Source organism: Trachemys scripta, chromosome 1, assembly GCF_013100865.1.
Source record: "Trachemys scripta elegans isolate TJP31775 chromosome 1, CAS_Tse_1.0, whole genome shotgun sequence".
Lineage (NCBI taxonomy): Eukaryota > Metazoa > Chordata > Testudines > Emydidae > Trachemys > Trachemys scripta.
This window is the reverse complement of record NC_048298.1, coordinates 239886647-239913284: the sequence shown is the minus strand read 5'-3', so window position 1 is coordinate 239913284 and position 26638 is coordinate 239886647. Positions and strand designations below refer to the sequence as shown.

The window sequence follows — 26638 nt, the reverse complement described above, 5'->3', positions numbered from 1 at the left end:
TCCTGAGCTTTTAGTGAGGAAGCAGTTTGAGGAATATTGGGGGAGGGCCCCTTAGGGAAGTTGTACTATTTTGTCGGCTGCGTTTTTATTTTTGGGGAGTTGGTTTGGATAGGCTAGTCCTTACACTTTGGATTTTTATCCATTGGTATGTGTACTTTAAAGATTTGTATAGATGAGTAGCCCCTTAGAAGAGATGCTTTTCAACTCTATTTATATAAATACCATATTATACGTATTATTATATTGCCTATTTATTTTTGACACCTTTAACTATAGATGTGTAAAACGAATCTAAACTATAGAATATATTTGAAATATGACACAACAGGGATTTCTGTGCCCTCCCCCATCCCCTGTTTGTTTATTATTCATTTTCATTTGACTTCTCAAATACTGCCACAACAAACAGTACGCTCAGTATACCAGGCTTTTTCCTGGTGACTAATCCATGTCCCTGTGAATGTAATAATGCATTTCAATAGATGTGAACCTACGTAATATTTAATTTTATAAAAAGACGTAGATGGCCTTGCCCAGTCATCTAGTAGGAAGGAGAATGACAGTTAAAAGAGCTCTAATTTTGGACTGAGAGAGCTGTGGAGGCAGCACTGTTTTAGCTGCTGGTGGAACTGAATTTCCTTGTGTCTTTCTCTGGCACTTGGATACCCTCCTCATGCCTCCTGGTTGGCAGAAGAAACTGAACTCTGGAGAGAATTGCGTTCAGCCCATCTTGTGGGGGGATTTGTGTTTTGAGCATGGCTTGGGGTGGCTTTATGGAAAGGGAGTGTAAGAGGGAAACAGAAAAGGTTGCATCTTGGATTGGCATAATTTGCCCCAAATGAGAATATATTGGCATGAGAGTCCATGCATTTCTGGGCCTCTCCTGCCTGAAAATTACTAGATTGAAAGGCTGCTCATCTCTCTCTCTCTTTTTCTACACATCCACTTGTGCTTGAAGAAGAAAACATGCAGCTGGCTTTTTCTCTCTGGCTCACTAGTGTTGTCTGCTTCTGCTTGTTTTTGCATGCCGAGCACTGTTTTCTTGTTTTCTGGCCTTAGTCCAACCTCGGAGAGCACCACCTGCCCTTAATGTATAAACTTTAAAATCTACATTAAACTGTGCATGTATGCGCTCAATCTCTCTCCAGTTTTACATCTAACAACAACAAAAAAAGCTTGATTTGTCTCTCTCTCCCCTCCTTCCCTCTCCCCGCCCTCCCCCCCCCGAGGTGCTGGGTACTTGAAGCTCCCACTGACTTCAACTTTCAAATCAGGCCAAGGTATTTAAAGGAATCTGTTGCTGCTTAATGGCTTTTCTCCTCCGGTAAGTGAAGACGTACCCCTAGAGTTGCCGCAGACTACAAGTGTATCACATATTTATCAGTAACTTTAAGGATGACTAGATTTAATTTATCTCATTCCTCCCTAAAACAAGGAAATGAAAGTCAAATACTTTGTCTTTGCTCCTGGAATTACACAATCAATCAGATTTCAAACAATGCAAACAAGATATAGATTAGCAAAATGTTCCCTTCGGTAAAATTACCTGTACTTCAGTGTCATTCAGTGAAACACATTGAACAATTTGTCACATTAAAATGAGATAAACTAAAACACAAAATTAGGACTTTAACTCAAGTGAATACTGTAGATGTCTAGAAATTCACTGAGACGAGGTGGGGGAGGTAATATCTTTTATTGGACCAACTTCATTGCTTGAAAGTTTCTCTCTCACCCTACACAGAGCTCTTCGTCAGGTCTGGGAAAGGTACTGAGAGTGTTACAGTTAACTACAAGGTGGAAGAGATAGGTTAGCATAAGTAGTTAGCACATTGTCATATATTCACCACTTCACCTTGAATGGTCCCTTAGAATATGTGCTAACTATTTATGCTAAACTATATATTCCACCTTGTATTTAGCTGTGGCACTCTCAGTATCTTTCCCAGACCTGAGGAAGAGCTCTGTGTAGCTTGAAAGTCTCTCTCTCACTAACAGAAGTTGGTCCAACAAAAGATATTACCTTACCCACTTTGTCTCTAATCTCCTGGGATCCATACGGCTACAACAACACTGCATAGAAATTCACTGTTGATCAGTCAGTATGCTGGTAATCTGCTGCCTTTGATCGGCACACACTTCTTTTGTTTGATATCTGTGGGAACTGTAGCCAAGGATTATAGCTTTCTAATAATGCTTATCAGTTCCACAGTACCATCCATCTGAAGATCTCAAAGTACTTTACATCTATGAATATAGTTACATAGCAACCTAGTGAGGTAGGTAGTGTTACACCCACGTTTACAGAAAGGAGGCACAGAGTTAGGGCTTGGCTACACTGGTGCTTTACAGCGCTGCAACTTTCTCGCCCAGGGGTGTGAAAAAACTGAGTGCAGCAAGTTACAGCGCTGTAAAGCGCCAGTGTAAACAGTGCCCCAGTGCTGGGAGCCGTGCTCCCAGCGCTGTAAACTAATCCCCTCGTGGAGGTGGAGTACCTGCAGCGCTGGGAGAGAGCTCTCCCAGCGCTGGCGCGGGACCACACTTGCACTTCAAAGCGCTGCTGTGGGAGCACTCCCGCTGCAGCGCTTTGAAGTTTTGAGTGTAGCCATGGCCTTAGATAATTTGCTGAAGGTAACAGAGGAAGTTTGTGGCACAGCACAGGGATAGAATGCTACTCTCGACTCCTAGTGCAATGTCTTCACAACAAGAACATCTTTCTGACTGTGTGTATGGAAACTAAAGATGAACTGAGAATTTGGGACTAGACACTGGGAATCTTGCCTTGTTTCCTGAGTTCTCTAGCCCAGTGTTTTGTGCTTGAGAGAGGAAAAGTTTGTAAAATAACTCCTACCATCACTGTTAGCATTCCTCCCTTTCTTTAGAACATATGCATTCTCCTCCAAAGCAGGGCATGTGTAATCTCAGCAAAGGTTACATGCACCCTGCTAGGTCTGGATTAGGTACCAAAATGCGAAGAAGTGGCTAGAATTATATTTCTACCTCTAGCCTTCTGAATTGGTTCCCTGCGGTCCCAGAATGACAGGATGAAGTTCACAGAAAGCCCCTCCAAGGTACCAGCATCAACATTTTTACATGGGGTAGTTTTGTTGTTGTTATTTATTTTAAATGTAAATCTGCTTTTGTGGGTTTAACATCTCTTCCCCTCTTGCCTTTCTTTATTATTATTTTTAAATGTTCTCTTATAATTCTGCCTTTGTGTTTACCGCACCAAGTGTGGCCTTTTGTCTCACAAGAGCAGGTTCACTCCCTTCCTTACTTGACACATGCTGCTGAACGTGGTTGTGTTCTTGCTGTGCAGCGGATCTATTCATGGTTTTACGAGTGGAGAGGACTGTTTGCCATGTGAAGCCCAGCAGGGCTAATAGCATATTTTTTTCCTGAGCTATTATCCCATCGGATTACCACCTGCCTTTTTACTATTCTGCAGGCTATTTACATGGTCAGCTGATAAGTGATAGGTAAGCTTATTACTAATTGAGTTCTTTTTTAGGAGCTCAATTTGGGATGGACAGACCACACATAATGCAGTGAGAGTAATTCTATAGCACCGTTGGAAACTTTTTAGTATTTGAGTCAAGTTGGGGAACAGACTGAACAGTTAACCCAGTAAATTAGAGGTAGCTGTAGACTAAATATTTTACCTAATGAAGAAGTCCTGTATTGCTGTGAGAGAGCGCTCCATAGATACACTGCTGTATGTAGCACAGACGTGCTAATGAACGAGTGCTGTAACTGAGTTTGTGGACTCGTATGGATACTCTGTTTCCCAGATTTACATCTTCAGGCTGAAACTTCAGTGCTTTGTCTGTCTTAAGATGAATTCTCTTTTAAAAACTCCCCCGGTCTAGGACCGCTGCAGAGCCAGCTAAACTCTGCCCCATTCCTCTCATAGAAACCCCTGGCGAAGGGGATGTGTTGAGGGTAGGCTCCTATGCTCCATAACAACCACAGGGGCCATAGCAGCAGGAGATACAAATCATAGAATCATAGAATATCAGAGTTGGAAGGGACCTCAAGAGGTCATCTAGTCCAACCCCCTGCTCAAAGCAGGACCAATTCCCAGCTAAATCATCCCAGCCAGGGCTTTGTCAAGCCGGGCCTTAAAAACCTCCAAGGAAGGAGACTCCACCACCTCCCTAGGTAACGCATTCCAGTGTTTCACCACCCTCCTAGTGAAATAGTTTTTCCTGATATCCAACCTGGACCTCCCCCACTGCAACTTGAGACCATTGCTCCTTGTTCTGTCATCTGCCACCACTGAGAACAGCCGAGCTCCATCCTCTTTGGAACCCCCCTTCAGGTAGTTGAAGGCTGCTATCAAATCCCCCCTCATTCTTCTCTTCTGGAGACTAAACAATCCCAGTTCTCTCAGCCTCTCCTCATAAGTCAGGAGAAATCAGGGCAGCCCTCAGGCTGCTGTAGCCTGCTCCAGGGGTCAGGCTTGGGAGGCTCCACAGCTGCACAGTGATGAATTCTGTTCACATCGCTATCATCATCATTACACTGTACTAGAAACACACTATGTATTCCTTAATACAATTAACTACATAGGTGAAAGTGTGCACGCATACATTTTTGTCATCTTATAGAAAACTCAACTAGTACTCTAACTTTCAGATTGGCAGTGTATAAAAGAAGCAGGCCTAGTCCTCATATTCAACATCCTTAGTGGGCTAGGATTTGAATACTTAAAGAGCCACCACTTTCCTTCCACCACCTAATGGACACTTGTTCTATAGGTCTGATGCAGGTGATGGCACACAAGCAGAAGTTTATTGGAGCATGTGATGGGCTTTGAGTGAAGGAGACCGGTCTGTACAGGAGTGCCACAGGAGATCTGGATGGAGGATGTCATGTTACCAATTCAAGACTCCTTTTTTTGCATTAGGCTTCCCTCACTAGGGCACTGGATTGACAATGCAGGCAAACAGAGAGAAGAAAGATTAGATGATGGGAAAAAAGTATAGGGGGAAAAATGCGGGAAGGGAGAGACCCTACAGCCCTACAGTACTACTTAGGGTGGTACAGTAGTAGCAGATAATGTACTCTCAGGAGTTGCTGAAGCTGAACATTTCTTATTTGGGCCCTGGATTCATAGACGGTATGACCAGAAGGGACCAAGCTGGTGATCTAGGATGATCTGCAAAATATTGGCCATTGGACTCCCTTGAATGTATATAGGGTGATCAGTGCACCTAGTCAATTGTGAAATACTGTACATGGGGTAGGGAAGGGGGAAATTCACTTCTTGGCTTCTTCAGGCTTTATCTCTGACACTTTGATTGCCCTTGTCATTATCCTAGTCTGCATAGCTACACATGTTGTAAAAGGTCATAAAATTATTCATCCCTTTCTATTAAATTCAGCCACATTATTTGTCTTTTGCCTCAGTGATTTCACAAACTCAGTAAAGAAGAAAGAAAAATGCAATTTTCATTGGTGTTTTTTGAAGGCTACAGCTAGACGCATTGAAGGCATTTTCCTTTCACAGTAACATCACTCCGGCTGCAGTAAATGGAAAGTTACAAATCTTTTATCAAAAGTAGAGATGTGCACATTGTTTTTATTGTATTATGAAAGTTCGAAGTGTGAAGCTCATTATTGAGCATACATTTGATTTCACTTCCCTATCAGAAGCTGCACGGGTCACATAATGATCAAACTCCATGAGAAAGGAAAGGAAGCCTGTGTTGTCTTCTGGTTGCTGCTTGAAAGTTCTGTTCCCGTGTGTCTAAGCAGCATGCTGGTTTCATTTTCATTGAAGTGACAGCCGTAATGCATCTTTAATCTAATTAACACAAAGTAGATATGAAAGGAAATGAGAAATATAATGTGGAGTTGCCATTTGAAGGCTCTTTTGAGCTGAGACATCTTTGCCACTTTTCTCTTCAGCAGCTATTTTGATCAGTCAATAGCACATTATACAAAAGAGCAGGCATGAAATTGTGACCCCCTTGAAGTCAATAGCAGTTTTGCCATTGTCTTCAAGGGGGTATGGGTTTCATCCCCGGTTCCTGATTGCCCCCCAGTAAATCATATAATTCCTATGTTAATGCATGAAAGTGTGGCTTAAAGTGGCGCCTGCAGCAGCCATATGCACATCACACCCAGTGAATACTGTGGACATTAGCGAGGAGGAGCAGCACTGGCTGCCCCACTGCCCACTCAGCTTTGACCTTGCTGGCCCTCCCTCATGACAAGGGAGCAGTGGGGCCAAAACTGAGCAATGCTGTGCCCCCTGTGCACTCACAAGGCCACTCACTCCATTTTGGCCTTGCCATGCTCACGCCCCTCCCCCAAACCTGAAGGGGCTATGGGGTGGCTAGTGCTCCTAGTGTTTGTGGGGCCAGTTTCTGCACCAGGGTTCCCCCCACCCCCTGGGGGCCTGCCCGACCTCGCCTCTCTTCCAGCAGCCTGTGTCCCCTCTTAGGGATGGGAAGTGACACTGTACCTGGCAGGCCAGGCTTCAAGGTGTGGGCTGAGTGTGGTGTGGACTTGGCAGGCGAGGGGCTGAAGCCAGCAGCTACAGCAGGGAGGGTTCCACAGAGACTATCAACTTCTGGGCATGTTCCAGTGACTAAAGAGCATTTAACAAACCTTTGGAAGCTGAGCCCCTTCAGGAAAATGAAATGAATCTTGCCCCACCTCGTCCTCCCCTTGACATATCACCATGTGTTGTTAAAGGACTCCCCATGATAATTCATGCATCTTTTGGGCCTCCCTGACCAGTTCTTTGTGCCTCAGGAGTCACGTCCCCACACTTCGGAAAGCAAAGATCTTCATAATATGATAAATCCTCTTCTTTCTCACATGCTTTGATCAGCACTGTAATAACTAACACTGTCATTTAAATCCTCATCGTTGGCATTTGTATTCGCACCCACTAAAATGAATGGCGGTAGTTCACCCACTTGTTTCAGGCTCTCTGGACACTCAAGCAGATATTTAAGGATCTGTTACACTCAGGTCCTATATTCAAAAATTTTCTTTTTAATCATAATAACTAGAGACTTACTTTAAAAAAAAAAGGAGCTGAATCTCTGGAGAACAACTGAGTCTTGTTTGTGGCCCACACTTTGGGAAATGCTGGTGTATGACTCAAATATCAAAGAAAGTGGATAGGTATCTTGTTCCCATAATACATTTGTGTAAGCGCAAAGTGGGGGAAATAATTTGGGGAATTTTAAAATCTAATGCTGAAGCAGTACAATGAGATGAGGAACAAGGCACCATGGGAGAAGATAGTAAAGTGAGAATGGCCACATTAGAAAAGCTCCAGTTAGACCTTCAAATGAAACTCTTCTCTTTGACTGCCTGCAAACTTCCTGTCCTTATCTTCTCATTTTTCCTTTAACCTTTGGATCTTTCTTTTTTTCTTCACGAGAAACATGGTTTTCAATCTGGAAAAGTTCTGTTCTCCATTGTCCCCCTGGACAAAGGTATCAGAGCTCAACCACTATGAGGGATTACTCACTTTGGGGCAAAATTCTAGTCCCACTGAAGTCCATTTTCCATCCTGGTTTCATTTCAAGGGACATAACTCCTTTTAGTGCCAAAGCCTTCTACCTTCCACCGTCCACAAACATTCAGTGTTCCCTCCCCTTGCACAGTGTAAAGTTATTGACATCATAAATAAATAAATTTAAAAAAATCATTTCACTTAAGCTATAGAAAGAGGTATTTATATTAAAAGAATAAATCACACAGGATTTTAAGATTCTGCACGAACACTTTTTGTCTTCCTTGGGTCTGCTATACATTGCATCCTACATTTGGGCCTTAGCAGGTTTAAAGCTATGCTGACATCAACAGCAAATCTCCTATCACTTGGGACCAGGATATGGCTATCTGAGAGTTATTAACATTCACCAGCGGTAGAATTCATACCCCTTTGTCTTCAACTAGCTTTAATCTCACACTTTGCACATCTCCAACTTGAGTGGAATGATTCAAGTTTCCGAATGCCGGACTCTTCACTTTAAAATTTTCACCATTTTTAAAATATGAGAGAGCCGGAAAATAAAACATTTTAAAAAACAGCAGCTTAAGATGTTTGTCTGAGCTGCAAGAATCACATGCAACTAGATACCTCCCTGGTTCTGAACTGCAGGGGAGCTGGAACAAATTTTATAGTGGGGGTGCTGAGAGCCATTGAACCAAACTGTAAATCCTGTATATAATGGAATCCACTTCAAGCCAGGGGTCCAGCAGTACCCCTAGTTGCAGCACCAATACTGAACTGTGGAAAACCAATATATAGTTATCTCAGGCAATTTATACACACATCCATTCCAGCTACCCTATTCACATGTTAGTGAATCCCACAAGACTGGAAATGTGCTACATTGACTTGCATTGCATTGACTAGAAAACAGCATCTTCCCAATTAATGGCTTAGCCGCTGTTATCTTAACTCCCTTGAAGATGTTTACCCCAGATGTCTTATTACTACCATTGTTTTATTTCCTGCGTGCTACTCCTAACAGACCTCTTTGATTTAACTCGGGAGAGTTACCCAAAAATATCAAGCAGGTACACTGATATATATGATATTCATATAAATAATGTAGCCAACTCCCTCATTCACCACACTTAGTAGTCACGTAAAATTGTGTTTCATGGAATATCTCAGAGAATTTGGAAAGACAGGGTCAATATAGATAGATATAGTGAAAAGGAGCTTCTCTGTCCAGAGCTTTGGCATTCTACTGATTTGCAATAATGTTGGTAATAGCACATGTATTGTAAGCTCTTTACACAGATTGTAAACTCTTCGGGGGCATGGACCATCTTTATTCTGTGTTTGTACAGCACCTCGCACAATGGGGTGCTGGTCAATGAATGGGGCTCTCATCTGGAATTTTTAAGGTGCACCCTAGTAAGCCTGCAAGAGGGAGCTGTTAAAGAGAGAATCTCTCATACAGTCCTTGGGCCTATGTATTCTTCATTCTTCTCTCCCCCCACCCCTGTCCCCCTGCATTAAACAATATATTAATTCAACGTCAATTAGTAAAGGACAAGGTAAGCCTCCCACAGCTTTGATTCTTTGCAATACAAGAAAAAAGCTGTTTATAATATCATTGTGGTGAGGGGAAAGGGGGCAACTACTCATAATGAGAAGGTACACCTAGTTTAATTAAAACAAACTGTCTCCATCTTTGCCACCAGAGTGGTGGCTCAAACTCTGCTGAAGCACACACGCACCAAAGAGAGAGGAAAAAAGAAAATCTCATTGGTGACAGCTGTATGGGGATGATTTTTCACTCATTGGAGAGACTGTCATAACTCACAGTCCTAAGAGAGTGTCTGTTTCTCACTGTCACCGGTGAGATAAGCTATATTTAATGCTGCAACATCAAAGCTGCCAATTTTACATTTGCATTTAGTGGTACAGTTACAAATTAAATGCATTGCCTGCCTGGTTTTGGTTTGTGGAGGGTAAATGGATGTAATTATATTATATTTAAAAAAAAACAACTACTCACTTAAAAAGTTCCAAAGCACAGAGTTTGACATTCTAGGGAACGTTGGACAGCAGCATATTTGAATAATGTGAATTTATAAATCATTAGCAACATTTATTCTGCAAGAATGCTGTATACTATACCTGGGTAACATGGTGCTAAACATTCATAAGGGGCAAAAATACAGTCAGCATCCAGCCTACAGTGAAGGGGACAGGAAAGGAAGTTTTCATATCAGTAATAATAAAGATCTAATATGTATGACTGTTCATTAATAGCTCTGGTCAATGGTAAGAGAATTAGTTAGCATTGTTAGATGAATTATCTGTCTGTTTAAAACTAAATAAAGAAAAAATGAATTAAATCCTTTTAATGCGGTGGGATATATAGTAAACTACTAATCAGAACAACCTCTTCTTTTCTTTAAAAGGCCTGCGAGGTAATTGAAAAGCCCTGGATAGAGTCTGTTGTACTAAAACAGCATAAATCTAAAGTAGGGGTGACAAACATACAATGGTTACACTTCTTCACTATCTGTGTGTCCTATGTCTGAACTATTTATTAACTGAAATGTGAATGGGCAATGAAGGGCCAATTTATATGTTACACCAAGAGATGTATTATAACTGCCTTAAACATTGATTTCCTCCTTTGCCTATTCTTGATCAGGATATACACACATAGAACAGCAATAATGTGGGGTTTCCTTATCAGATCTTGGATATTTCCCGAGACTGTCTGCAACCATTAACCTTGCATATTATCTGACTTTAGTGATTAGTACAAGGCACATAAAACCGTATTGATGGCCAGTCTTGGGTTAGAATAGTGAGCTGAATTATTGGAGGCTAGATTTTGCTGACTTTGTGATACAAATGATAGTATTATGCTAGTCCCGTGAAATTGCTAATTTGTCATTTCTTTCATGGTGTAGTCAATGATGTGGTACTAATGAATGAGGCACATAATTGTGTGATACGGAATTGTAGCTTCTTGCTGATTCCTTCTGTGCCTGTATTGAGAGGAAAGAATGTCAAGCATCTTTGTTCACTAATTCACTTCACATTTCTGTGCCATGCTACTGGACAATCACAAATATTGTCTGTAATTAATGCTGAGGCTATTGTAGTTACGCTTCTAATTCTAACTTTGTTTGCCCTGTTGTGTTCATTATTTTCACTGGGCATATTAGCAGGATTCTATCAGTACAAGTGCTTTTCTTTCCCTTTGAAGATATGCTTTTTTACATGTGCACATTACAGCTGCAGTGAACTTCAGCAAACCAGCTCAAAGTTCGCATGATGGCTGCCATTCTAAGGTCCCTGTCAAGTTCACTTTTTAAGGTTTGTTCTTTCAGAATGACATTGAAAGGGACTCCCCAAAGGTCTGGGACTCTGGATATGTTGTTGAAATGGGAGAGAATGTTCACACTTGAAATGGGAGAGAATGTTCACACTTGCATCAGGCTTTCTTTCTCTACTTGCTTATCTTTGGTGAAATGTCCTGTATGTGTGAGGAGAGTTGTACTGGACCTCACTGGAATCAGAACTCTTCAACTGCATGCCATAGGTCCTGTAGTTCTAACATTTTGAGTTCTGTGGAGGACAAGCCCTATATAACTGGTAAGAATTATTTTAGAAATAATTCCTATATGTTAGAACTACAGGGTCTGTGGCACAAAGTTGAGTTCTAATTCTACTAATTAAATTACAATGGTATGTATACATGATAGTCAGTTCAGTATGTGGGTAGTGGTATGTTGGTGGGTGGTCGTTTAGTGTATTTGGATATTGCGAAAGTGCATTTATAATGAAGTAGAATAATAAAAGTCCCAGATTTAGTTATATACATTTGAATTTTAAGTAGATGACCCACTATGCCTTTTTCAGGCCCTAAATTCTGTTCAATGATACTTTACAACATATAAATGATGATGTTAACAATAGTGAATTTATACTGAAGTTGTACATTGATGCCATTTTTATTCAAAGTACGAGTTTTCTATTGGACTTTATTGCATTAGGGTTCAAGCCGGCTGTGTGGCAGCAGTGCTGTTTCTAAAGGCTTTATCGGCACCTCTCAAAGCTTGGGATAAACCAATCTCAGATACTCAGAGGTCTCCCCCTATTCAGGCTGTCATCCCTTGACAGTGAAATGCTTGCAAATTACTGTTCTGACTTAAGCCCTTTAAAGGCAGCTAATCAAGAAGTGGCTGCCTTTTAGATCCATGTGCACCTCAACAGAAATGTCCTTTTGGGTAGATTCCAGCCTGTGTTCCAGAACGAGGAATCTTCCACTGGGGATCATGAATGATCTCTTGCTGGTTTTATGTCTGGGCCACCTGAATATTTTGTTTATACTGGATCTCTCAAACTTTGAGAACATTAAGATGTATGCGGACTGGTTAGAGAGTGACTACCACTATCAACACAAGCACAGCACAGACTAACTGACTCCTCACAAATCCAACTCCTCACCAGTGCACAGAGTATGCACAGGGTTCAGGGTGGGATGCTTTTTCTTTTACATATAGTGGTTCTGAGAGGTAAAACTAAAACAAGACATGCAGACAAACTGATTTGTATTAACATCCCATCAAGGTTTTCATAGATTCTAAGGCCAGAAGGGACTACTGTGGCCCTCTAGTCTGACTTCCTGCATGACACAGGCCATAAACCTTCCCCAAAATAATGATTGTTTTGAATTAAATCATCTCTCTTTTTCAAAAAACATCCAGTCTTGATTTAAAAATTGCTGATGATGGAGAATCCACCACAATCTTTGGTAAATTGTCCCAGTGATTAATTACTCGGACTGTTTAAAATGTACACCTTATTTCCAGTCTGAATTTGTCTAGCTTCAACTTCCAGCCATTGGATTGTGTTTATACCTTTCTCTGCTAGACTGAGGAGCCTATTATTAAATATTTGATCCCCATTTGGGTACTTATAAACAGTGATCAAGTCACCCTTTCATCTTCTCTTTGTTAAGCTACATAGATTGAGCTCTTAGAAAACCTGCCTTTTTAAGGATAGACTCAAACTCTTGAATCATTCTTGTAGCTCTTCTCTGAACCCCCTCCAATTTATCAACATCCTTCTGGAATTGTGGACACCAGAACTGGACACAGTATTCAAACAGCAGTTGCACTAGTGCCAAATACAAAAGTAAAATAACCTCTCTATTGCTACTCAAGATCCCCCTGTTTATGCCTCCAACGATCACGTTAGCTCTTTTAGCCACAGCATCACACTGGGATCTTATGTTCAGCTGGTAATCCACCGTCATCCTCAAATATTTTTCAGAATCACTGCTTCCCAAGACAGAGTCCCCTTCCTGTAAGTATGGCCTACAGTTTTTTATTCCTAGATGTATATGTTTACATTTAGCCATACTAAAATGCATATTTGTGGCTAGCTTACCATATGATCCAGATCTCTCTGAATCAGTGACCTGTCTTCTTCATTATTTACCACTCTTCCAATTTTTGTGTAATCTGCAAACTTTATCAGTGACAATTGTTTTATTCCAAATCATTTGATATAAATGTTAAATAACATAAGGCCAAGAACCAACTGCTCAGGAGACGTCACTAGAAACACACCCACTTAATGGTGATGCCTTATTTATAATTACATTTTGAGACCCGTAAGGCGGTTTTTAATCAATGTTAATTTTTATCATTCTAGTGAATTGAAGCAATTATCACCTTTTTTAGTGTGAGCCCTTTCTCTTTGTGGTTATTGAGGACCTACAATTGTAGCATCACAATTGCAGTTCTGGTGCATAAGGTTGGGCTGGATTTGGAGAGCTTATGCAGGGAATGTCAGCCCTAGGCACTACAGAGCCCTTCTCCATTGTGGTTTGCCATCCACTGAGTCTGTGTGGCCTAATGGATTGGGGAACTGGACTGGGAGTCAATAGTTTTGGATTCTGTTCCTGACTCTGTTGCTGTGTCTCTCTTTTATTGTCTCTTTGTTTGTGCGATGCCTTGCACAATAGGATCCCTCCATATAAAAATGATCATCCCAACCCCCAACCACACACTATTTGTGAAAAATTAGCAGTGAGAGGAAAAGAAGAACATATCTTGTAACAACAAACTTGGGGACGAGAGAAATGACAAGTCTTGCAAACATTTGATTGCAGGCACCCCTATCACTACCGTGATCTACGGTATGTGTGTTTTGGAGGAAAGTTCATGATGACATGAGATATATCTACCCACAGTTCCTTAGAGTATTTGTTTTCTTTAGTTGTATGGTGAACATGCATGTATATGTCTGTAGATATGTATATATTTGATAGCAATATTCCATGTTAGAAATAGAAAAAGTTAATACATCACCTAGTCCATCCCACAATCCAGGATGGTTCCCTACAATATTTTTCAGAGAGCTCAGCTCAGTGTAGCTCAATCATTATATGGCTTCCATCACTTTTGGCAGACTGTTCTATGGTTTATTAGACCAGACAATTAGGAAATATTTTCTGCTATTCAGTAAAATGTATAGCTTTTTAAGGCCAGAAAGAACCATTACCATCATCTAGTCTGACCTCTTGCATAAATTTCAACCAGTGATTCCTGCCAATAATGTGTGCATATCATTTAGAAAGATATCTGGTCTTGATTTACATATCTCAAGTGATGGAGTTTTAACTTGTGTAACTCAATCTTATTCTGCCCCCGATTGTGTTATACCAATTTAGCTTCCCCCACCCCGAGTGCCAATACCACAGCGCCCATTGGCCTGGAACTGCAGGGGCGGTGCCTGCAAACAGGGGCAGCACAAGGAGCTCCCTACCCCGCCCCAGGGGCCACAGGGATGTGCTGGCCCAGGGATAGGCAACCTATGCAATACATGCCAAAGGTGGCACGCGAGCTGATTTTCAGTGGCACTCACACTGCCCGGGTCCTGGCCACCAGTCCAGGGGCTCTGCATTTTAATTTAATTTTAAATGAAGCTTCTTAAACATTTTAAAAACCTTATTTACTTTACATACAACAATAGTTTAGTTATATATTATAGACTTATAGAAAGAGACCTTCTAAAAACGTTAACATGTATTACTGGTACGCGAAACCTTAAATTAGAGTGAATAAATGAAGACTCGGCACACCACTTCTGAAAGGTTGCCGACCCCGTGCTGGCCACTTTTGGGAGCAGCATGAGGCCAGGGCAAGCAGGGAGCCTGCCTTAGTCCCGCTGCACTGCCAGACTTTTAGCAGCCTAAAATCTCCCAGTTTGGCTTCAGCAGCCTCCGGGAGATAGGGCCTGATTCCAGGGGACTCCCGGCGAAACGAGGAGGGTTGGCCTTAGTCCTGCTGTGCCACTGACCAGGAGCCGCCTGTGGTAAGTGCCTGCCTGGCTGAAGCCCTCACCGCCTCCCGCACCCCCCCCCCCCTGCCCCAGCCCTGAGTCCCCTCCTGGAGCCTTCTCCTGCACCCCAAATCCCCACCTGTACCCCAACCCTCCCAGAGCCTGCACCCCAACCCCTTCCCACACCCCAACCCCTTGACCTAGCCCTGAGCCCCCTTCCACACCCAAACTTGCTCCCAGAGTCTACACTCCAAGCCCCCTCCCACACCCCAACCCCCTGCCCTAGCCCAGAGCCCCCTCCTGCACTTAAACTCTCTCCCAGAGCCTGCATCCCCTCCTACACCTCAACCTTCTACACCCCAACCCCTTACCCCAGCCTGGAGCCCCCTCTTACAGCCTGTACCCCCTCCTGCACTCCAACCCTCTGTCCCAGCCCTGAGCCCACTCCAGCACCCAATTTCCCTCCTAAAGCTTGCACCCTGCACCTCCTCCTGCACCCTAACCCCCTGCCCCAGGCTCAGCCTGGAGCCCCAGCCCAGAGCCAGCACCCCCTCCCACACACTAACCCCCTGCCCCAGCCCAGTGAAAGTGAGTGAGGGTGGGGGACAGTGAGCGGCAGAGGGAGGGGGGATGGATTGAGAAGGGTGGGGCCTCTGAGAAGGGGCGGGGCATGGGGTGGGGCAAGGGTGGTTGGGTTTCTGTGATTTAGACAGTTGTCAACCCTATCACATGTGCACTGCCATGGCTTGGAGCAGTTGTTGCTGCCTCCTCCTGCTCCCAGGCATTTTCCCTCATCTGGGCCAGGGTAGGGAAATGTTTGCTTGGGTCAGAGAGTCCAAAGGTCCTTCTCACCTCCTAACCATGGGATGCCTGCTGGGACAAGAAGTTCTGAGAGCTCTCTTCTGTTCCCTCTCAGAACAGATCAAAGGGAGTGGGTGCTGGGCTCTCATTGGGTCTTTCTCACCCTCCCTTGCTTAGGACCTGCTTGTCAGAAGTGAATCTCTTGCTGACTGCAACAAGTGCTGCTGTCAATAGCCAACATTATGGGTGAACCTAATATCTGGCAAATACATTCTGATCCATGGTCCTCACCAGTGGGTCATCCACATGTCCTGGAAGGGGTCACCTTTAAGAGTAAGGGGGTAGTTGAGTCTCTATGCCCAACCTGCTCTTGATCTCTCTATCAATACTGCCAATAGAATGCATGGTGTGTTGGTGCACTGTAGATGTTTGTTCAATAAGAACTAATTTAACAGTAGATTAACAGTTTGTTTTAACAAAGAAAAGACCTTTTTGACCTGAAAGTTTGTGTATTACAACTTCTTTGTTGTACCAAATTATCTACTTTGCCCACCTTAAAATCAGGGCCACCCAGAGGATTCAGGGGGCCTGGGGCAAAGCAATTTTGGGGGCCCCTTCCATAAAAAAAAGTTGCAATACTATAGAATACTATATTCTCGTGGGGGCCCCTGCGGGGCCCGAGGCCTGGAGCAAATTGCCCCACTTGCCCCCCGCTCTGGGCAGCCCTGCTTAAAATATAAAATATTTATGCTGAAAGCAAATATGGCACAATAAATAATTAAACCCATTCAATTGACTTTTTTGGTCATTTCTAGTCAGACCTTAAATCTCAGTGGTCAGCCTTTTTATTTTATTTTTTTAAACTACTGATTATTTAGAGAGATTAGCCTAGCAATTACTGGTTAATATCCTTAATAGTCATTTTACATGGAGAGCATCGCTGTGTTTCTACTGGGCCTGCTTGAGAAGTATAATACCCTGAATATCAGATCACATCCTACGTGGCCCAGTATTAAAAAGGACAAAATGAAACTAATATGTATTTCACTGATAAGGGCCACTTTTGTTGTGATTATGTTTCTATCAAAATGTACAAGTCCAATATTAAGCAGATTTTGCATATCTTAGAAATAATACAATTACTTATAAAAAAAAAGTTGCTTTAGTGATTAAGACAATGAGAGCTACCCGAGAGGTTATGGGGAAAATTACCACTTTGATATGGACAGATATTTTTTTCTCTTTCATATTATTGAAAGTACATAAGGGAGCAAAACATTTTTTTTTCTTGAGAGTGACGATGGCTCTATCAGTGATACTTCAGGTTACATATTAAATGACCTTCTGGAGGTACCTGTTTTATTGTAATCAACCATTTAGCAACAGCTAGATAGTATATTTGTGCCTCACAGTTAGTTGTTTCACTCAGATTAAGGAACTATGTACCTTCTATATGTGCTATTATTTATTGAACCGTGTTTGAAGAAATTCGTCTACTGCTTTTCATTGATGGGAGCTTCTGGCTAACAGCACTTTAAATAAGTGGAAAATGCTCAGTTATCACCCAATGTGAACAGGATCAATAATAGTTTAGTAGTGTCTGATAATTGCATAGCTGTTATACACAAGAGCTTGCATCTTCTTGAGTGACTCTTATCAATCTATTGTCCGTCATCATCTGATAATCAGACCGAAAATATAGTGGAGAATTATCCCTTTTTGAATCAAGCTTGTGAAAAACATTTGAAATAATGGTTTTAAAAAAATCTCATTGTTCCACTCAGCAGGGAGAAAAAATTCAGTATCTGGGTGACTATACTGTGAAAGAAACAAACAAACAAAAAAACAATATGCACTTACTAAGTAGAAAGATATTTACGGCAGAATGATTGGGGCGGGGAGGGAACATATTTCAGTAGTATTTGGAGAGTATTTTGCAATATTTGGAATTGTATTCTGAAGCAGTAATGGCCATTAGCACCATTATGTGCTCCACTGACAACTTGGAAGTAAACTGCAGGACAAGCATAGGAGGCAGAGGAGGCTAGAGCATGGTGGAGTGCAGCTCTCATTGCTTTGTCCTCAAAGACAGCAGCATTCCAGTCACACAACGCAAGTATCACAGCCAAGTGATGTGAGCATACATGTGGCAGTCCCCTCCTTCCTTTGGAGATAGTGTAACTCCTGGACCCATCTACTTTATATGCAAAGAAGGCACCTTTTTTTACTTCTCCTATTCTCTCTCCCTCTCTGCCTCTGGGAGAGGTTTGTCCCTTTTAAGTGATCTCAGTCACCATTTCTCTTGTTGCTACAGTGTAGAGTGAAGTGCTCCCTTCTCCTAGCTGCTGAGAGGAACCTGTCTCTTCTCTTTTATATACAGAACAGTTCAGGTTCCTAGGGCTCTCTCCACCTGTAGAGTTGCCAGCAGCTTATATATGGTGGTAAATCTTTCCTATTGCTAGCTTTCCATTTGCTCCTTAGAACATGATGGACTGGGTTACCACTTGTCCTTCTGGGCTTTTGTTCTGACAATGACAATATAGTTATACGCATGAAGAATGATGGACCAAAATGATTCTGAGATTTTGTTTTTGGATTTTTAAAGTATGAATTTAGCTTTGGTGAAAAGCGCTGGATGGAAAGCTCTGGAGACTTCTTCACAATAGCGGTGCAGCACAGGCAGACAAAGGCTTTGTCTTTCACTAGAAGAAAGGAGCACCTCTAACTCAGTTTAACTAACATGTTAAAATCCTTGTCCAGGTGAGGCAAGTTGCAATTTTAACATGTTAGCTGGTGCAGCTAACCTGTTAACTAACACATGTTAAAAATACTAATGTAGAAATGGTCATAGTGTAAGGTAACCCACACTGCTCCTCCAAAGTGCTTCAGCCTTGATCCTCTAGGATTAAGAGGATAACTCAGTCTATCCTTGGTCTCTCCACCAGAACTGTCAACAAAGTTGCAAGTTAATGGCAGGAGTTATTAGCAGTGGATTTTGTGATATGAACATGTATCCTTTCAAGGGATGCATTTTAATAATGGTACATTTTCATAAAGGTTAGGTTAATGGCACTGATGATGTATGCCCTCTTAAGAGCATTATAGTACTGCTTTTGTGTGTTCTAAGAGTAATAACTTCACATTTATGTATGTATCTATCTAGGTTCTTACCCTGGCACCCATCACTGTAAGATGTGAGCTCTTAAACTTCATCATGAGGTGCTTGAAATAATGATACCAGTTGTTCTTTGCAGTGAAAGGAAATCACCTTTGGTCTGGAAAAGTAAGAAGAGTCAAATAAAAAAAAAAGTGCATGAATAGTCCTCATCAGAAAGGAATATATTTCCTGTGCTAGTGTATAGGGCTGAGTGTATTTGTGTGATGTGTGTGTGTGTGTGTGTGGGGGGGGGGAATATGGGAGAGGGGGTGTGTGGAAGTAGAGGGGGAATATGTACAAATACTACCACTCCCTCTTTCCGCACCTCATCTTAATTCTTTGCTGTAGCGCAGGTTAAAGTTCTGTCTTTTCAGAAAGCTTTGCCTGGGATCATGCCCAAAAAGTACTGTATTCAAAACCCTGAATTTAGATATTAATAGCTCCCAGTCAACTTCAAAAAGATAATACCACACAATTGCTTAATATGCATTGTTTACATTAATACTCACAAATCTACATTTTTTTACTCTTAATAGCTTTTTTTATTCAAAAGATTATTTGGGTAGTAGATCTACCAGAGTGCTCTTCCTACACAGACTTTCACAAACTGTCTCTTCTGCTTCTTATACAATGCAAGCTCACTGAATAAAAACAGTTTGTAAAATGTGCATCACAGTGTAGGGGTTCAGTGTAACATATTTCTACATTCTGTTGCTCACACCCACATAAATATGTTCTTCCCACCAACCTTCTTCAGAGACGATTTCTTGGTCTAGAGAGTGAGATCTAAAGTGTAGTTTGTGTTCCCTGGATTCTTCAGAAATGGAATGAAACTGCCGTGTCAGTCCAATTCCAAACACTTTTGACTTGTCAGCAAATAGTAAGTCTAGTTGGTGGATCTTCCTAGCTAGCAGCATTTAGTCCTGTTAGTAGTTGCCTTGCTCTCCTCAGTTTGTGTGTCGGAAAGGAAATCTAACTTGTAGTCAAAATGTTACAGCAGGGGTTGGCAACCTATGGCACGCCTGCCGAAGGTGGCATGCGAGCTGATTTTCAGTGGCACTCACACTGCCCAGGTCCTGCCCACCGGTCCGGGGGGCTCTGCATTTTAATTTAGTTTTAAATGAAACTTCTTAAGCATTTTAAAAACCTTATTTACTTTACATACAACAATAGTTTAGTTATGTACTATAGACTTATAGAAAGAGACCTTCTAAAAACGTTAACATGTATTACTGGCACACGAAACCTTAAATTAGAGTGAATAAATGAAGACTCAGCACACCACTTCTGAAAGTTTGCCTACCCCTGTGTTACAGGTTTCGAGACAGCAGCATATCCACTCCCTGGATATCAGTAGGGCTCCCACACTACCGAGTACAGTCTCACCGAATGTCCTGAGTAGATACTCAGGTGGCTAGCCTGAGACACTGCCTGTGCTGCTGTAAACACTCCACTATGTTTAGACGCTAGCTGGAGTAGAGCTAGCATGGGTACATCTATGCGAGTTGGGAATCACACAGACAGATTCTCAGTTTAAAGCAGTTAGTTAACAGCTAAATTAGACGTCCCTACATCCTGTAGCCTGTAGGGGTAACAAAAGCTCTCCTCCCAGTTCTCTAACTCCATGAAATATGCCACAGTGGACCAAACATCATTTTATCTAAGGGCTTCTCTAATAATTGAGGGCTGGAATAACACTCACCTGTAGCCAAAACGTTACAGATTTTGTGACCTACCCCTGATAGCTGATACATCTGGTCTTGGATCATCATTTTCAGCTGAGTACACTAGGACTCTCAGTAACTCCTACATTTGTAACATTTCCTACCCCTTCTGAACTCGACTTGGCTCAGCTCTCAGAATGAGGAACAGTAGAAGATGCAGAATGGCTTGCCCATAATGGAGGCTTCCTATATGACTTCAAGAAAAACTACTGAACATGCTTAGTAACTATCACACCTTTCATCGTGATGTTTCTCGGCATGGATAGTTGAGTCCCCTGCTCTACTTTCTGTAGGCATGCACTGAATGACTATCTTTAAATCATTTGTGTCTGTTGTGCCTTGCTTTGTACTGCAGCTTAAGTTGTTACATAGATAATGTGGTTGCACATGGCAAATGATATATGCTGCAGAAGTGTTACCAGCTCTGACGATTTTATTACAAGTCTCGTCCTATATGATGTTTCATTCAAAGGCCCATCCTTCAGGATTTAAAGTGTCCCTGGAAAGTGTTCTTATCTGATCTCAGACAAACCCATAAACCTGCAAAGGACCAGGGTCCCAGAATGGTTAAAAAAAGGTTAAAATGGTAATGTCCATCCAAAATGATGCAGTAACAATAGTGAAAAAGGGTTAGGGAGAAATGATCATTAGTTCCCTTTTGAAACTACTCAGTTCAATCACATCATTAATTAAAGAGAGTATAATTGGTCACATTTTATATTAGGGTTCCATCCATAGTTTATAAAGGGTTAATGAACAATTAATAGCTATTATAAGCCTGTTATAACACAAGCAAATGTTATAAATGGTGATAAGCACTTCACTCGAAGGTACTAGATGGCAAAAATCATAGTTCTAGACAACCTATTGGACTTTATGGCAATCGATTATTTATTAAAAGATCTTTGTCAGTTATTAACTCTTTATAAACTTTTTATAAATGGAATGTAAATATAAAGTGCATCTGTGTAAGTGGTCATGTTATCAGCTCTGTCAAGCAGCAAGTTGTCAAACAACAATCACATACAACCTTTCCCGCTTGACTGAAAAACTTCTGGAGGTACCAAAGAAGGGTGGGAGACTCTTCCTCTTCCCAGGGCTGATTTGGAAAGGGGCAAAATGGGGGAACAGAGGCTCTCTACCATCTTTGCTTTTTAGTCCCTGTTGATTGATTGCAATAAGCCCCTTTTCCTTTTGCAGCTGTCCCCTTTGGCATGGAAGATTGGCTGAAGTTCCCTTTGGAACCTGTCACCATGTTCTTGGATAGCCAATGGGGCTATAGAGCAATGCCAGGCTTATCTTCTCCCATTCCCAAGGCCAAAACTGCCAGTGCTACAGCATTCCAATCCCATCTCTTGCCAGCTCAGGGCAGCAGAGAGAGCCCGAGAACTGTGCACAGGTTTTTAGCATAACACAGAGCAGGCATCAGGCGGCTGGACCACCCCCTTAGCACTTTCTTTATCCTTCAAAGTGGCAACTGCCTGGTGTCCAATATCCAGAAAATCAGTAGGAGTCATGTTCTTGTATTTTAAATCTAGATAAGTGGGTGTCAATATATAATCTCACAGCCTGTGAATCCTCTAGGATAAACACTAAATCTGAGCATTCTGAAATGTTGTACCACTGCCCTGGTCTTTAAGGCAGAATAGTCAAGTCTAGTGAACCTAAGATCCCTCAGAGTTAATAGCTACCCTTTTAAGAGAGGGAGGAGTTCATAGTGAATAGAGAACAATGTAAAATGCATCTAAAACTGGGACTGGATAATGGCTTTAGCACTAAGGGGCTAAAGTGGAGAGTCTAATGCTCTCAAGGATTGCAGTTCAATTCTGAGTTTTAATAGTTCATCAGGAGTCACAAAAGCAATGAATGGCAGTTTTCAGATATTATTACTCCAAGAGAAAGGGTTCCCCCTCCCTTTTTGTAAGAAATGGCAGGCTCCTTTTAAGAAGCAAAATACATGATGGGATAGCTACAGCTGAGTATATTGGTTGGTATATCCTCTGTCTTTGGGAAATTCCTTTATTTAACAAGGCATGCCAATGTATGAAGTCTTTAATTAATAATTCATTAGGAAGAGTTGTACGTGTTAATTGGTGGACAGCAAATACATACATTTAATGGTCTTATTCTTTTAACAATTCTAATAATCATACCTCCGGCTCAGTTGTTGAGTGGAGACGTCATTCGTTTATCTGGTTTAGTCTGCTGGAAATAGGCTTGGAAGGTTTAGATTTTTATTGGTAAATGTCTGCAAACATCTTCTTCACCAAGCACACACAAACCGACCAAAACATTTCCGTCAATAATAATCTAAATGAGTTTGATTTAAGAATGTTTCCTTTGTATATTTTGATGGGATGCTGATTGTTGTTGTTTTTTTTTAAAGTTAAACCTTTAACTTTTAGAATTATTTATTCTCATTAAATATTGTCTGACCCACTGTAGCTGGCTTCCATACGGGCCAGCGAGCCTTGTGGTCAGGCTGTGGCCAAACTGTCTCTTGGGCTCTTCTGGGTAGTCCAGGGGACCTGCTGGCCAAGTCACAGTGGAGTGCCCCCCATCCCTTCCCCCCGCAGAGTCCTCTGGGATTTCTCAGGTGGCTGGGGGAAAAGAGAATGGTAGGGGGATCCCTCTCCAATAGCTTCTGGTCCAGGACCAGAGGTGAGGGGTGGCTTGGTCCTTTCTGGAGGCCACTCCAGAGCAGCCCCCCACCCTTTCCAGGCTGTTTCCTACCTTCCCTATTTTGCCTTCCATTTGGAAAATGGCTTCTTCTGCTTGCACCATCTCAGTAATTCATCTGGCTGAAGGGGAGCTTCCCAGCTCACTTTGAATCTAGTAGTTCCCCCTAGTCAGGGGAGAAGGAGGTAAAGGGCGAGCTCAGGCCCACAGCCTCCTGGCTGAATCATATTCACAATCCCAGTTCTTCCCCTGTACATTGCGCTGCTTCTGCAGCAGCTACCACCTCTCTGCCTTCCTGCAGCCAGTTTTCCCTTCACGCTCGCCCCACCCAACAGCCAGAGTTTCCTTTTAAGCAGGTCCTCCATAGGGAGCATGCCTGGCAACTGCTGAGAGATGGGACCTTCTTGGCCCCATAATGCTCCACCACTCCTTTAGCCTTAGTCTGGAGTCTGAAAACCCCATCACACACCCTGCCTCTCAGGCTGGGTGCTGCAGGGTCAGTCTGCACATATGGGTTTCCTCTGTCCCACGAAAAGAAGTCTGTGTTCTTGTAGTCACATTCTGCTCGATATCGTACCTCAAACCTGTACAGCTGCAGCGAGAGGTATCTGTGCATAATCTGTGGGTTAATCTTTCATGGCATTCAGCCACTGACGACGGGGTGCATGATCTGTCATGAGATGGAATGGTTGTCCCCATAAGTAATAGCAGAGGGCAGTAAAATGGGCCATTGAAGCAAAGGCCTGCTTCTCTATTACTGAGTACGCCACTTCCAAGGGGAACAATTTCCACCTCCACGCCTTGGGACAACATGACCCCTACGGCTGACATCGGAAGCATCTGTCTGCAGGATGAAAAGTTTTGAAAAATCTCGTGGAACAGGACAGGCTCTTTAGTGGGTTGATCTTTCAATTTCTTGAAGGCCATGACATAGTCCCAAGACCACCAGATCTTCTTAGGGGCTGAGTCTTTCAACAGGTCCATTAGTGGGGTTGCAATCATGGCAAAATTCAGACTTAACTGCCTATAAAATCCTGCCAATTCCAGGCATTCTGCTAAAGCTTGGACCTGTCCTGTCAACAGGCCCAGGTGCTTCCTAGCCACTGTAAAACCCAGGTTCATCACCTCTCCATTAGCTAGGTGGCACTTGGCGGGGTTAGCTGTAAGTACTGCACTTCTGAGGGCCTGCAAGCCTGCTGCAACGTGATTTAAATGCTCATTTGCTATAAATTACAAGGTCATTGATGTATGAAGCTGCATACTGGTTGTAAGGCCGAAGCACCTTGTTCATCAGCCTTTGGAAGCTGGCTGCTGTGCCATCTAGGCCAAACAGCATCATCTTAAACTGCAGTTTCCAGGCGGGCTCAGTGGTATCCCAGTACATCAGGTAACCCCATCTACTTACCCTGCGAGACTGAGCCTGTGCAGGGAAAGGAGACAAAGCTGCACTCCAGGGCTGGAGTCAGCAGGGGGCACTGTCCAACAGGGGGCCAGTACTCACGGTTGCATCTTTCCACTCCCCTCCCGGCCCTGGCCCTTGAACATGACCCCAGTCTGTTTTCCCTGCACTGAAAACACTGAAGGGCCAGGATCGGGAAAGATGCACCTCATGAGTACTGACTCCCTGCTGTTGAAATACAGGATAAAAAGGCTTTCCATATGGATTTAGTGTGGGACGGGCTATTTTCTATTTAAATAAGGAGCATGCCTTGTAATACGGGACCATTAGCTTCCTTACCACCACCCCCAAGTTCTCCAGGATCTCTCAGGTGGCTGGAGGAGGAGGGATGGGTGGGGGACCCAGGCCCCCTCTCTCTCTCTCCACCAGGTCTCCACCCAGGGCCCTAGTGGGGAGAGGCAAGGGGTGGCTCAGTCCATTCTGGCTGCCACTCCAGATCAGATCAGCCCCGTAGGCTGCTTCCTACCTTCAGTTCGGGGTGTGGCCCCAGCTTTCTGCTTGCACCATCTCAGGTGGCTGTGGGGGAGCTCACGAGGAGACCAATTGTTTCCCCTAGTCAGGGAGAAGTGGGCAGAAAGGGGGTGGGGGAAGGGGCAGGTCCCTGGCATCCTAGCTAAGTCTTACTCATAGTCCTAGTCCTTCCCCTGTAGATCGCTCTGCCTCAGCAGCTACCACCTGTCTACCTTTCTGCAGCCAGTCTCTCCTTCACTATCCTCCCACCTGACTGCCAGAGCTTCTTTTTAAATAGGCCCTCCACAGGGATCATGTCCAGCAGCTGTTGAGAGGTGGGATTGTTTTGGCCCAATATTGCTCCACCACTCCTTTAACGTTTGTGTGGGCAGTCTGTAAACTGCACCACACACCCACATAATTTCCTGCTACTGGGAATATTTAAATAGATAAAAAACTAAAAAAATGCTTAAACATAAATATGTATATTATCCATCAAAAATATATAGAAATAAACTGAATTCTGCCAAGTCTAGGTACAATAAGTGCCCAGGTCTCTATAGCATCTATGAAGATTTTAAAGCCATCACCTGTATCCTTTAGATTACATTTTATATTTGCTATTCATTTTAATAGGTGTCCTTTCCCCCTATTTTGTTGACTTAGCATTAATCACTAGCCTTGCACCAATGCAAACAGTCGTGAGAGTGGTGTGGCAGGGTTAGAATGAGGCTCAAGCGAATCTGAGCTAGCTGTGTGCCACTCGAGGAGGCAGGTAGCTTATATAGGCAGCCAGGTGAACCCCCTGTAGGTCCTGGTCACCTTATTCCCTGGTGCATGGTCAGTGGAGATTATTCCTGTCCTAGAACAACAGCGGTGGTTCTCAAACCTCTGTACTGGTGACCCCTTTCGCACAGCATGCCTCTGAGAGTGATCCCCCCCTTATAAATTAAAAAAACACTTTTAAATATATTTAACACCATTATAAATGTTGGAGGCAAAGCGGGGTTTGGGGTGGAGACTGACAGCTCGCAACTCCCCAGGTAATAATCTCATGACCCCCTGAGGGGTCCTGACCCCCAGTTTGAGAACCCCTGAACTACAGCAACCCACCCAGGAAAGCCAGGGTGGGAAAAAGAGGTTAGATTGGATCCCTATGTTTTACTATTCTTCCCCTACCACACACAAAAAATACCTTGGTTGGGTGTGTTTATGGAATCCTGTGGGGTGTCTGTGTCCTCCTCCCTCCTCCTGCTCCAGATGCAATTGAGGATCTTCATTCCATTAGACACAATCCTTCTCCTAGCTGACAGGTCTTTTTTCAGAGCTGTCAGCTGGGGCAGTCTTCAGTGGTTACATTGAGTCTTTCCTGGCCATGTGGAACTGATTAGTTATAGCCCTGGCTGGTTGACAAATGGCACTCCATGCAGTCACAAGGATGTGATATGCGGCTGTAGGAGTTCTTAGTACAAGAACAAAATTATGCAATGAAATCTGTGCTTATTTTAGTTACCACTGCTTTGTGTGTAGACCGCTGCTGTGCCATGAAAAAGATCAGAGCC

General features: G+C 42.9%; 1 long non-coding RNA gene across 2 annotated transcripts; it reads right to left on the bottom strand.

Moving 5' to 3' along the window:
• Positions 1–5564: 5564 nt before the first annotated feature.
• LOC117870793 lies at positions 5565–26433 on the bottom strand. Of its 2 annotated transcripts, XR_004644040.1 has the most exons (3): positions 26272–26433; positions 18779–18882; positions 5565–5809 (listed from the first exon to the last, which is right to left on the bottom strand). It is a non-coding gene; the product is annotated as an uncharacterized LOC117870793 (long non-coding RNA). The 2 variants fall into 2 exon arrangements; XR_004644039.1 differs by lacking the exon at positions 18779–18882.
• Between the last annotated feature and the right edge of the window lie 205 nt (positions 26434–26638).